The 14,420-nt window shown below is 46.5% G+C and overlaps 1 pseudogene; it reads right to left on the bottom strand.

Annotated features, from left to right (window-relative positions):
• Window positions 1-12,831: 12,831 nt before the first annotated feature.
• Window positions 12,832-13,011, bottom strand: LOC126546381 (U2 spliceosomal RNA; annotated as a pseudogene).
• Between the last annotated feature and the right edge of the window lie 1,409 nt (window positions 13,012-14,420).

Genomic DNA, 14,420 nt, shown 5'->3' with positions numbered 1-14,420 from the left:
ATTTATGGTGGCCATATATGCAATTACATATCCACATTGTGTGCAATATGGTTAAATGTCAATTATGATAACCATTCCTAATCTGAAATGCAACAAAAGAGCAAATATAGGCAACAAATTGCAATTCAAAGACACAAAAGACAAACAGTGCACAGGATAAGTGATAGACTTCCTTTCATTGAAGAAGAAACGCGACATGTGTCATGCCACCACCAGTGGGTAGCAATCTTTCAAGCTTGGGTGACAGAGGCAAAACTTAGCAAAATGCTACAATCACGCTGTAAAACGGCCTTGGACACAAAAAACCGACATCATATTGTACAGAATGAAAGGGCAAGACTCCATCTAAGAACAGTCTATGGTACCACATACTTGAAATGGTGTAAAATATGTTGACATGCCCTACCCATAAAGAAAAAGCAACAAACACAGAAAGCACGCCTTAAAATGCAATGTGAAGAGTCTGAAACCAAGAAAAAACAACCCGAAAAAGGTTTCGCTAAGTCTTTCAACGATTAAAATTGTCAAACTGTATCATCACTTCTTAATGAACCTGCACAGCTGAAAAGGAAGGAAGGAAAGCTCAATAGCAGGGCTGCAGAAAATGTCACCGAATAAATATACTTTGCTTACCAACGATACCCGTGGTTTAGTTGTGGTCTGTGTATAAACTAATTGAGTATAAACTTTTCTTGTTTAGAATGGTTTAGCGGATAGAGAAAAAATGACCATAAGAACACCAGGTGTATGCATAGTCTACGCACAAAAAGCCACTGCTTTCTTACTTTATTTTCTCTGTACTACTATTCATGAGTATTTAAGTGCCTTAATAGCGCTGCTAACATCCTACTGCAAAACACTAGATTGGGCAAGTTGTGGCATAAAGAAAATTGCAGTTTCACTCATAATGTGAAACAATGATGCAGTAGCTGGTGAAATATGCGCAGGAAGCTTACTTCATGCAGTGTTTGTTGAAGTGAACACTTGCCAATGCAAGTCGGTAATCTCCTTAAAAAAGTAAAATAAGTAAGAGTCGTATTTATATGTGGGAGTTGTGCCTCAGTGTTGAAGTGGAAATACTTGGCTTTTCTTCCTCCTCTTTCATATCCGGACTTAGCCACTGATCCACACCAAAACAACCCTTTAGCTTCTTACTGCTGAATTCGTTTTGGTTTTCTCAAATCTATATTTGGGCTACCCATTGCTAGGCCTCTCACTTTGCTTGAGGAAAACAAGACACCAACAGCTCCATCCAGTAAATCTGAGAAGCCAAGCACTAGAAGAAGATTAATGAAGCAGATGCACTCAATCATTGTCATCACATGCAAGAAGAAAACTTAACATAGGACTGCCTTCACAAGTGGGAAGGTCATGTGTAAGAACTTGAAGGTGTGGATGCCAGCTCTATATACAGCACGCAGACATTGAGCAGGTGTTAGCCAATCTAGGCACCTGTTGGCTAGATCACGCTCCCCGGTATCAGTATTCACCACGATTGTACCTTCAGCAGAGTGGCTGAAATGTAGAATTGTGGACTGCCACTCTTTTGATCGTATGTTTGAATCCTCGCAGCACAATGAGAACTTTATTTGCAATATTCTAGCAAGAAATTCGGGAATTCCAGTGACAACACCAGTAGACATCGGAACAATCAGGGGAGTTAGCCCATAGCAGCTATTGCTGTAAAAAAGAAGACTGGCATAAGCACAAGAATTGAGATGGGCATACTACATGCCTTTGTTCTGGTAGTGGTTCACTACTTTGGTGCTACAGTTAATGATCTCCACTGTCACTGGACATAATAAGACTTCTTAAATTATACACTCGCGCACCCGCCGCCTCTGAGGTCGCCTAAGTGGACATACTATGCTGGCTGATAGCGGCCCCCTCCCACTTTTAGTATGCTTCGCCGCACAACTAAGCCGTACTGCGGCGAAGAAGCCGTACATTTGTATTGAGTGAATAAACAAATGGTTTTTACAACAGTACAGAAATAAACGCGCACCATGCATCATTCTACCACACGAAAGAGCGTCGCAACATACGGTAGCTGATTCACACAGGCCGTGTAGCCAGCTTATCAGTCGTAAAGGGCATTATGGGTAATTCAAAATTTCAGACACACATACGTGTTTATGTTTACGTTCGCACTCCTTGCGTAATAAGACTCCCAGAACTTCCACAATAGAAAGTAATTTACAACACACAAACGCAAAGAACACTATATGTCTCGTTTTCAACTCGGCCGTCATGCAAATGACATATAGCGCGGAAAAGCGTGAACATGCTGTGTGTTAGCGTCGTAAACTTCATACTAGGCAAGGAGCTAGCACACCACAATCCCGCGACAGCCACTAATGAGACCAAGACGGGAGCACATGTCTGTGAACGCGCAAACCCTAAGCCACTCTGCTCCTCCGCCACCCCCGCTGCATCAATCGTTTCATGCACAGCACACCAAACACACATTCAGCGCTGAACAGTGGGCGGTCGACGCAGTTGCATTTACATGACTTGCAGCGAGCAGCACATGCCTCGATGTCCGTTAAGCAAAGTCGGACACGGCGACGCCACATCGCGGTTCGCAGAACTTCGCTGCCGAGGCGCTAGGCCACTTCGATATGGTGGCTAGATAACTTCGATATTTCAATTGTCACCACCGCCGGGTTCTCAAGAAAGCACGGGTCACACAACGCAGATTCTGTAGTGCCAGAACTCATCGAGGCCAAAGCCGCATTGCCGCACCGCCACTACTCACGGCTTTCCGCTAAGTAACACAGAACCTACAACCAACACACAAGCAACGCACGCACGATTACATGAGCAATGTTGAACAACGCGCGGTCGAGAGAACGATCACGCCGAGGACGAACACGCCACGGCGTCGCTCGGCGCCAGCATCGCGCCTTCTCAAAAATCCCTAAATGATGCTGTCCCTAGGCACCTAGGATCAGGTCACGTGAGGGATTTTTGTACGACAAATAGACGCACGCTAGTCGTGCTTTGAGCCGTGTGCGTGGCATTTTGCAGTGTAGCTAAATATCGAACTCGCCGTCTTTGCTCAGATATACTCGCTCATATTCTGTTCTAGCAGGATCATGAGCAGGATCAACTGCCGCACGCCGCCGTGTTGTTTTGGATTGGCTAGGCATTCGTCTTGGCCAGCATTGACTTGCAACACACTTATAATAAAAACATCTTCGTTTTTTGTTGAGACAAATAGATGAAGTTTGTTTTTATATATACTTCTACTTAAAACAATCGCTTTTTAGCAGCTTTCTCTTGTTAATTTACATCTTTAAGAACGCGCTCTTAGTCTGTCGCCATTTTATTTTTACTGCGAGTGCACTCTGTTTTCCCGTTAAGAAGCGCGTTGCCTAAAGTGTGACTCAAGGTCCCAAAGTGCACTCCCCGTAAGTGCACTTAACTTGCAGAGCATGGTATCGGCGTGTTCAATAAAAGAATGAATCCTTGTAAAAGAGTGGAGCCGATGCATTCGTTTTACATTGCGCGTCATGGTTCTTGTTGTGTCGTTCTTGTTGTGCAAAACTATTAACTACTTGATATTAATATTTTTTGTGCCTGTATTTTGTTTTCTCGCTTTCTTTTTTTTTCTTCGCTCCCTCACTGCCCACTCCTGCAATAGCCTCACCGAGGCTGCAGTATGTGTAAATAAATAAATAAATAAATAAATAAATAAATAAATAAATAAACCGGAACACGCCGTACTTGTTTATGAACATCCCAGTCACGTGTTGACAACTGGGACGTCACTTCCGTGCATGACAGCAGCGTTTTAACATGGAATTTCGCTTCTACCACGCACGTGGTACCAGTTACCGCCCAGATTTCTATGGCAGTTGGGCAAGGTAGCATGACGTCACGGATCATAGTGCACCGGCCTTGTGCTATCTAGGAGGCGTTGGTCTGGCCTAACGTGTACTAGAATATGGTTGAGTGGGACGAACGGCTGGGGCGGCGCATGCTTTGCAGTGAGGCGCGCGACAAAACGAAAATACTGTGGCGGCGCTGCGATCGAAGTGGATGGGGCCGCATCAAGGACGCGCCGTTGGAAAGTGCTGGCGATACTTCTCGGAAGGGTCATTCGTACATTCGTACTACTTCGCGCGCTGGTATGTGCGTTCAGACCGCTCAAACTCTGTTCATAATTGCACATGACATGTATTTATGCCTTAGGAATAGTTTCTGTTCTTTATGTTTTTCATTTCACTTTATTTTTATTTAATGCCGCTCGGTGATTGCGGGTCCATTGCGGCCGCAGAGTCGGCTTTCATTCTACTATGTTATTGTATTACTATGTTATGTTATTGTTATTGTTTCTTGTTCTTTAAGCAGCGCGTATCTCTCGTGTGTATTTTTGCGCCTGTAGTTTTCCACCAGTAGGCCTTGCAAAACGCAGACGGGAAAACGTATGTAAACTTCCTGTTAGAGCCGCTTCAAGCAAATAAAGCATATCTACCCCATCCGGTGCCCTGTACTCAGATTTACGTGACGTATCCTTATTGAAAAAAAAAGAGACTGCAGTGCAACATTCCATTCATATTTCCGTCTTCCTCGCGTAGCAGAATGCGACGTAATTGGTACAGGTTCTTTTATTGCGGTGGGACCTCAGGCGCCGAAAACAGTTTAAGGTAGCCATTATATGTGATAATCTTCGGCCCGTAAGCCGTGCAAAATTTTTTGTCCAGTCCCATGCTTAACAAAAAAGAAAAAAAAAAGAAAATGCGGCGCGATAGCCTAATTAGTTGCTACATAATGGATATGGCGTTGCGCTGCTAAGCTATAGTTCACTTGTTCCAATTAGGTCGCGGAATTCGATCGGAACGAAATTGAAAAACACTCGTTTACTTTTGTTTAGGTGCACTTTAAAGAACCGAAGGTGGTGAGAACTGAACAGGGCCCTCATAATCATATCGCCAGACGTAAAGCGCCAGAATTTGTTTAATTAAAGAAAAGGAAGGTAGCTGCGTCCTTCGGCTTTTTCCTTGGGTTGTAAACGAAAGAAATTATTCTCAAGTGATTTCTGAGAAAACATGGCACGCTTATGTTATATTTCATACCTAAATCTAAGGCCGTTCACAACTCTTGCCTCCGCTCAACTAGGCAGCTTTTGTAATAAAAACGGCTGCTTTCAGTTATCCGTTGTACAACATAAGGACAATAATGAAGCAATTAAAGGAACAGAATGCCTCACATACACGTAGAGATATTTGTAGATGTGCTGTGTTCGTTGATGCACATCTGTAGGCTTGGAGTGACGCCTGTCACCGGCAAAAGATGCCGAGAGCGAGGGGGGCTATATTAATTCAGGTACAACCAAATTAGGAAGGCCCACTAAGCTTCAACAAGACACTCCCTTACCAGAACAGGAACTGGCCTCCCTGGTGCAGTATTCGGCCACCACCTCCCATATGGCTCACTCAATTACCCAATGGCCCTCAGTCCCCAGCAGCTGGGGTTCGAGCACCTGACCAAGGCGGCGGTCAGACCTGTAACGCCGCAGAGGGTGCTAAGAATCTCTGGATCCGGACAGGCCGCCAATGGAAACTGACCCTTGCAACGTTTAACACCCCGACCCTCTCGAGTGAGGCTAGCTTAGCAGGACTCGTTGAGGAATTATCAGACATTGTTTGGGATATCATCGGCCTTAGTGAGATTAGAACTGGTGAGGCTTATACATTACTAAATAACAGATATGTCTTCTGCTATAGAGGTCTCCTGGATAAGAAGCAATACGGGGTAAGATTCCTAATCCACAAGGACATAGCGGGCAACATTGACGAATTATACAGCATTAATCAGAGGGTAGCTGTAGTCGTAATCAAGCTTAATAAGAGGTATAGAGTAAAGGTATTACAAGCCTACGCTCCAACATCCAGTCACGACGATGAGGAAGTAGATAAGTTTTATGAAAATGTTGAATTAGCGATGAGAAAAGTGCAAACTCAGTATACTATAGTAATGGGCGACTTCAATGCAAAAGTGGGGAAAAGGCAGGCTGGGGAACAAGAAATTGGCAACTACGGCGTCGATTCTAGAAACGCTAGAGGAGAGCTGCTGGTAGAATTCGCAGAAAGGAATAAGCTTCGAATAATGAACACCTTTTTCAAGAAGCGTAGCAGCAGAAAGTGGACCTGGAAAAGCTCTAATGGTGAAACAAGAAATGAAATTGACTTCATACTTTCTGCTGATAGTGCTGAACATAGTGCAGGATGTAGAAGTGACAGGTAGGGTAAAGTGCAGTGATCATAGGTTAATGAGGGCTAGGATTCACCTCAATTTGAAGAGGGAAAGAGCAAAATTGGTCAAGACTGAACAGGTCAACCTTGAGGCAGTAAGGGTAAAAGCAGACAAATTCAGGCAGGTACTTGCAAACAAATATGCAGCCTTAGAACAGAGAGATGATGATGATGATGACATATAGCTAATGAATGAAACTGTAACTAGGTTGGCTTCAGAGGCAGCAATTGAAGTGGGAGGCCAGGCCCCAAGGCAACCAGTAGGCAAGCTCTCCCAAGTAACAAAGAACCTAATAAAGAAACGACAAGAAATGAAAGTGTCCAGCTTAAGAGATAAGATAGAATTCACGTAACTGTCAAAAGTTATCAACAAGGCGAAAATAAGTGATATTCGAAACTATAACGTGAGGAAGACTGAAGAAGCCGCAAAAAATGCACGCAGCCTGAAATCAGTGAGAAAGAAAGTTTGCATAAGACAAACCAAGATGTATGCACTAAAAGATAAGCAGGGTAATATCATCAGCAATCTCGAAGATATAGTAAAAGCAGCGGAAGAATTCTATACTGACCTGTACAGTACCCAGAGGAGTCAGGATACCTGAATTACAAACAGTAATGAACAGGATACAGAAACTCCTCCTATAACTAGCGATGAGGTCAGAAGGACCCTGCAATACATGAAACAAGGAAGAGCGGCAGGAGAAGATGGAATAACAGTCGATTTAATCAAATATGGAGGAGACATAATGCTTGACATAGACACTTATACGAAGTGTCTATCGACTGTAAGGGTCCCAGAAAACTGGAAGAATGCAAACATTATACTAATCCACAAAAAGGGGGACGTTAAAGAATTGAAAAATTGTAGGCCCATTAGCTTACTCCCAGTATTATATAAAATATTTACCAAAATAATCTCCAATAGAATAAGGACAACACTGGACTTTAGTCAACTAAGGGAACAGGCTGGCTTCAGGAAGGGATACTCTACAATGGATCACATGCATGTCATCAATCAGGTTATCCAGAAATCCGCAGAGTCCAATAAGCCTCTCTGTATGGCTTTCATAGATTACGAAAAGGCATTTGATTCAGTAGAGACACCAGCTGTCATAGAGGCAATACATAATCAAGGAGTACAGAACGCTTACGTAAATATCTTGGAAAATATCTACAGAGGTTCTACAGCTACCTTAATTCTACATAATAAAAGCAGGAAGATACCTATAAAGAAAGGGGTCAGACAGGGAGACTCAATCTCTCCAATGCTATTCACTGCGTGCTTAGAAGAAGTATTCAAGCTATTAAACTGGGAAGGCTTAGGAGTAAAGATCGACGGCGAATATCTCAGCAACCTTCGGTTTGCCGATGACATTGTTCTATTCAGGAACAATGCAGACGAGTTACAACAAATGATTGACGACCTTACCAGAGAGGATGTAAGAGTGGGTTGAGGATTAATATGCAGAAGACAAAGATAATGATAAATAGCCGGGCAAAGGAACAAGAGTTCAAGATCGCCAGTCGGCCTCTAGAGTCTGTGAAGGAGTACGTTTACCTAAGTCAATTAATTACAGGGAACCCTGATACTGAGAAGGAAATTAACAGAAGAATAAAAATGAGTTGGATCGCATACGGCGGGCATTGCCAGCTCCTGACTGGAAGCTTACCATTATCATTGAAAAGGAAGGTGTACAATCAGTGCATTTTACCAGTGCTGACATATGAGGCAGAGACTTGGAGACTGAGAAAGAAGCTTGAGAACAAGTTAAGAACCGCGCAAAGAGCGATGGAACGAAGATTGCTAGGCATAACGATAAAGAGAGCGGTTCGGATTTGAGAGCAAACAGGCATAGACGATATACTAATTGACATCAAAAGGAAAAAAATGGAGCTGGGCAGGTCATGTAATGCGCCGGTTAGATAACCGTTGGACTATTAGGGTTACAGAATGGATACCAAGAGAAGGAAAACGCAATCGAGGACGACAAAAGACTAGGTGGAGCGATGAAATTAGGAAATTCGCGGGCGCTAGTTGGAATCGGTTGGCGCAGGACAGGGGTAATTGGAGATCGCAGGGAGAGGCCTTCGTCCTTCAGTGGACATAAAACAGGCTGGTGATGATGATAATGATAATGATGATGTGTTCGTTGAAAATAAGTGCGGTACCGTGCAGATTGAGCACCCAGTTTTAATGGGTTGCAGACATGGTGAGACTGCAAAAAAAAAAAAAAAAACAAGTTTTCTTTGCCTGAATCAAGTTAGCGCATTTGCAGGCTGCCCCAAAACAGGGAGCTTATATTGAATGACAGCTAGGAACTTATGCAGCAGAACCGATTAGTACCTGTGCGTTAATTTTCCCAGGAACTGGTGCCGCTCTGCGCAACAGCCACGGCTCTGCAGCATCACAATCATTCGGAATAAGAGTCCTCACTTGCATCGGCCCCTCACCAGCGATACTTCAAAAGTGCTGTTATGCGTTACATTAGAACGGAAACGGCTATTCGATAATATTGAATAGTGAATTCTAAAGTGAACACGATCTGACTAGCAAATACCATCCGATTAGACTATATGTTCCTACTTCATTTCGCCCGCTGGCACATTGAAGGAGATCGCCAGACAATCCACGGAGATTATATTGGTAAAATTTTCCCGGTCTCCCCGATTCAGTCTGAATACATAGGCAATATCTTTTCCTTAACACTGTTGTTCATATTAATGACCAATAATTGCCTTTATTCCTTTTCTCGAAAACTCGATTGGTTTACCTGGGTCTCGTGCAGCTTTTAAAAGAAACACGTTTATTCCAGTCAGGAGCTTTCACTTTTTCAAGCAGTGCATTTAGAATATTTGATCATTTTTCTCTTACATATATATTGTGGATATATATGTCTATGTACCCTTAGATTTACCTAGAATGCATTGCATCTGCATCTCTTCGCGCCACTCAGTTAATAAACCTGGTGCATTTCACTATAATATTTTTTTCTTTGATCATTGTCTCGGATCAATATCCCAACAAGAAGCGCGCGTAAGGTGACACAATATCAATAATTGTTTTTACGTAGTAGAACGGCGGTGTTCGTCTAGCAGCACTAGTTCTTGGTTTGCAGCGGTAGGCTGAAACAAGTCGGTGCTATAGCGAAACGGGCAAGCAAGCGCTTCTCGTCGTCCTCTTCTTTTCACCAGGACCCTGCCAACTGCCCAATGCCTTCAGTACAATCACTCCCCACCGAAAGAGTAGCCATCCCGGCAACCTAGGGACAGGAGAACACAGGGGGCATGACACTGCTTGAGCCGGGAGACGTGGACAAATTCCTGGTCGCAACGACGCTGGTCGGAAGACGCATCCATCGGTTCGATGAGGTAGTTTACCGCGGATGTTTGTTTCAGTACCCGATAAGGACCTCGGTACTTGGAGAGCATCTTGGAGGAAAGGCCTGAAGGAGTAGAGGGCACCCACAGCCAGACCAGTGAGCCAGGAGCAAAGCCGTAGTGGATGAATCGTGGCGATGCTTGCGGCGGCCACTGGTCCTAGGATCTGAACGAACGAGCGAGCTGGCGACATTCTTCGACGTATGCAGCCGCTCTAGAAACAGTCGTCGACTCTGAAGCACCTGGCCGGTAAGGTAGTATCATGTACATAGTGCATGAAGGTTCGTGTCCGTAAAGGAGAAAAAAAAGGGGAGAACCCAGTGGTTGTAAGCGTTGGTGACGAAAGGCAGAATGCGATCCCAATTAGAGTGGTCAGATGAAACACACATGGCCAACATGTTGCCAAGGGTGCGATTAAAACGCTCTGCCATCCTATTAGTTTAAGGATGATATGCCGTGGTAGTGCGGTGAATGATGCTACACTCCTTTAGCAATGCTGAAATGACGTCGGAGAGGAAAAAGCGTCCGTGGTCGCTCAGTAATTCTCGAGGTGCTCCAAGGCGTAAAATCAGGTTTTGAAGGATAAAACTGGCGACGTCTTTTGCTGTGGCATATGCTAGGGCTGAAGTTTCAGCGTAGCGCGCGAGGTGGTCGATAGCAACAATAACCCAGTGGCTGCCGCTTGGAGTGTTGGGAAGCGGACCGCATAGGTCAATGCCGACGCGATCGAACGCTCGCGTGGGACGTGGTAAAGGTTACAAGGGGCCGGCAGCATGTTGAGGTGGCGCCTTGCGTCGTTGGCATATGTCGCATGACCTGACATACTGGCGAACGAAACGGTACATAGCGCGCCAGTAGTACCGAAGCTGGAGGCGAGAGTCTGTCTTTAATACACCAGCGTGGCCGCATTGTGGGTCGTCGTGGAACGTGGCGCAGATGTCGGAGCGGAGGTGTCGGGGCATAACAAGCAACCACTTGCGGCCGCTCTAATTGTAGTTGCGGCGGTACAGCAGCTTATGCCGAAGGATGAAGTGCGCGGCTTGGCGACGGAGCGTCCGAGAGATCGGCGCTGGCGACTGACTAGACAGGAAGTCAATAAGCGAAGAGATCCATGGGTCTTTGTGCTGCTCTGATGGCATGTCGGAAATGTTGAGGGCGAAGGCACCGCAGCTGAAAATAGACGAGTGGACAGGACGAGAAGGCAGGGATGACTGGGATAGAGCGTCTGCATCTGAATGCTTTCGGCCTGAGTGATAAACAACGCGGATGTCGTACTCTTGTGGGCGCAATGCCCAACGGGCGAGCCGACCAGTTCAATCTTTTAGGGAAGATAACCAGCATAGGGCATGATGGTCGGTCACGATGTCAAATGGACGACCATACACATAAGGACAAATTTTCCGATAGCCCAAATGATGACGAGATATTCCTTCGCAGCAACCGAGTAGTTCGCCTCGGCTTAGGTAAGGGTGTGGCTGGCATACGCGACGACGTACTCTTCGAAGCCATCCTTGCGTTGTGCAAGAACGGCGCTAAGCCCGACACCACTAGCGTCCGTATGGATCTCAGATGGAGCAGAGGGATCGAAGTGTCGCAGTACTGGAGACGAGGTGAGAACACATCGAAGTTCTTGAAATGCGTCGTCGCACGCCAGGGACCAGGCCGATAGGTCAAAGCTGCCGGTGAGAAGCTGCGTTACGAGGCAAAGTTACGGACGAAGCGTCGGAAATACGAGCATAGGCCGATGAAGCTGCGAAGCTCTTTCATGGTGGTTAGTTTAGGGAACTCGGATTTCGTGGCGTCCGGGAGGATACCGTCTTTTGAAACTACATGGCCGAGAATATCCTAAGAAGCCAACAAACACTGACACCAAGGATAACACAGGAGAAATTACTTGTGCTTAATAATGAAAATAAAGAAACGATAAATGAATGGAAATGAAAGTGGATGAAAAAACAACTTGCAGCCGCAGGGGTACGATCCCACAACCTTCGCATTACGCGTGCGATGCTCTACCAGTTGAGCTACACTTTTAGACAAAGGTACACACTTTGGGGTGTATATCTGCCACACAACGATAATCGTCATCTGCCTTGCTTGCGTTTCCTTTCTTGAAAACGCCGCGCCCGCTACTTTTCTGTCTGGAATGCTATGTCATGCTGATAACGCGCATGCCGTTCGTTACTGGGAGGTACCGGGCTCGCAGCGTTAAAGAAAGGAAATGTGGACAAGACAGATGACATTTATTGTTGTGTGGCAATATACAACCGAAAGGGTGTAATTTTGTTTTAGAGTGAACCGCGGCGCCGTTTCCCCATCCAGTTTCTTGGGTATTTATGTTTCCTAGTAGAACCCTGGGAGTGTTAACCAGCGCCACCACTCACAGACCTTGGCGGCGGAAGTGGAGCATCCTTTTTGCCGCAGGCGTCATGAGTACGTGATCCGGCAACATTGATGCCTTCAGGGCGTTCTATTCCGGGCGGCCACGCGCGCCCGCCCGGGCCGCTGTATCTTGAAAGCCATCTGCGACGGCGACCGAGTCTGCCATGTGCTGTGTTTTTGCGGTTAGTTCGCGTTGATGCGAGAGGCAACGCGAAGGTCAATTCGCTCGCTGCTGCTGCCGCGCGTCCTCACTACAGCGTTGTGACAGCGAGTTTCAGCGGTCATCGAGTGAGATGTGTTCATGTTTGCTTGAGCGCGCGTGACACCATGCTTGTTAATTTAGTTGGTATGCCTATGTTTAAAAGTTTATACGGCCGATAAAACAACCGTTACTTCGTATAGCTGTCCACTAATTTGCTATCGCAATCGATGCTTGGCCTTTCGGGCGAAACTGCAACTTTTTATAGCGAAGCTGTATATGGCTAGGTTCTGAAAAAAAATTGCGTGCGTCTATCGAGCTGTGTACACTCTTAAACAAAATTACACCCTTTGGGTCGTATTTTGCCACACAACGATAATCGTCATCTGTCTTGTCCGCATTTCCTTTCTTTAACGCTGCGAACCCGGTACTTCCCAATCACGAATGGCATGCGCATTATCAGCATGATATAGCATTCTCGACAGGAAAGTAGCGAGCCAGCGTTTTTAACAAAGGAATCGTAAGCGAGACAGATGGCGATTATCGTTGTGTGGCAAGATCCGACCCAAAGGGTGTACGTTTGCTTAAGAGTGTAGATCGAGAATTTTTCCCCATACGTAGACCGATCCCGAAGATGGTGCAATACCGTGCCGACCCGGGGCGGAGGTGAAGCCGGCTTTCATCACTCCGCCAACATTGAAAAATAAGTTTAATATCTTAGGTGCAACTACAACCCCTATTAGATATTAAGCTGATAATAACAGATACGACACTTCGACCCGCGTTGGCCATGCCTACGTTCGCACCACCCTCTCTTTCGTTCTAAGCGCTTGCGTATCTGCTTTCCTTTCGTTCCGCTTCCGCGTAATGGCGGTCCCGTAGGCGTGCTGGCCACCAGGACCGCGAGGCGGAAATAAATACGAGCCATCCATGTGGCCCCGATCCCGCAAACTTGGAACATTTCACCGGAGCAACGGCCAGGTTTCAGAAGGAGTTTGTGGGGAACCAATATTTTGTGGCCTGTGTTGTGTGCGACCGTTTGTGGTTTTCAAACGATTTCACAACCATTACTGCACTTTGGGACGCCGACCAACGCACGATCGCCTTGGCTACGGTGAAGCAGTGTGTGCTCTCGGAGTGCGGTGACGTGCGTGTCTGCTCTACTTGCCGGGATTCGTTAGTAAAAGGTGTCGTGCCCCGTTTTGCAATAATACATGGGTATGTATACCGCATGTGCCTCATCATCTTCCTCAACATCGCGGAGGAGCGACTAGTCGCGCCTCGCCTTCCATTTATGCACATACGGCGTTTGACGCACGGCACGGAGCAAGAAATATTTAGGAGTGGAAACTCCGCTGTTTGCGGCGACCAGAAAAGGTCACAAGCCCGCGGATATATTTTCATGCTGGCGGCACCTGGCGGCATGGGAAGAAATTACCGCCGTTTCGGTTGCCAGGGCAACCGGTCGAGCGTATTGCTGCCGTTCGGCCGCGCGCGCCTGACTTCTGCTGAGGGCACTCTCGCGCGCTTCTTTACCGCTTGTAGCGCGAAGAGCAACTACTGCTACGCTTCAGCCATTTGAGCACAGTAAAAAATAAAACGCGTTTTCCATGACAGCTATAAGATGATACGTAGCTTCTGGTTGTAGCCAGGGCTATCGTGCTCCGTGGCGGGCGGTTTTCGGCTTTTTGCGCTTGCGAAACTGATGGCTATCTCGTTCCTAATCGCTCAAAGGGCGACCGCTTGTTTCTCGCTCTAGTGCTCCCAGGGGTGCGCGTAGGAAGGATGCCGCCGTGCATGTGTTTCCGTTCCTTTTCTTTTTTTAAGACTCGCGAAAACTAGTTGCCCTAGCTGCTTGGCGATAAGAGGAAGATTAGCGGATGTTTGCCACACGTGTTGCTTTTTTTGATGGGCACACAACAAAACAGTTTTCGTGAGTGCGCGCACCTACGCAGTTCGATTACGGCGTGCCCGCTGAAGCAAACAGCCGTGTCGTCTGCTGGTCGTCTGCTTTGAGCGGGCGCCGCCGGAGTGAGCGCCGGAGCCACGGAGTGGCCGGAGCTGCCGGAGCCGCCGAGCCGCCTGCCGGGCGCTGTTTTTTTTTTTTTTCCGCTGCGGCTTCTACGACGCGCCGCATGGTGCCGCCACTGCAAAGGGTAGCGTCGGCGCATGCAACAATTGTGACTTTATCTGGTCGCCCG

The sequence above is a fragment of the Dermacentor andersoni genome, chromosome 1 (assembly GCF_023375885.2).
Source record: "Dermacentor andersoni chromosome 1, qqDerAnde1_hic_scaffold, whole genome shotgun sequence".
NCBI classification, from domain to species: domain Eukaryota; kingdom Metazoa; phylum Arthropoda; class Arachnida; order Ixodida; family Ixodidae; genus Dermacentor; species Dermacentor andersoni.
This window is presented reverse-complemented; position numbering and strand designations above follow the sequence as displayed.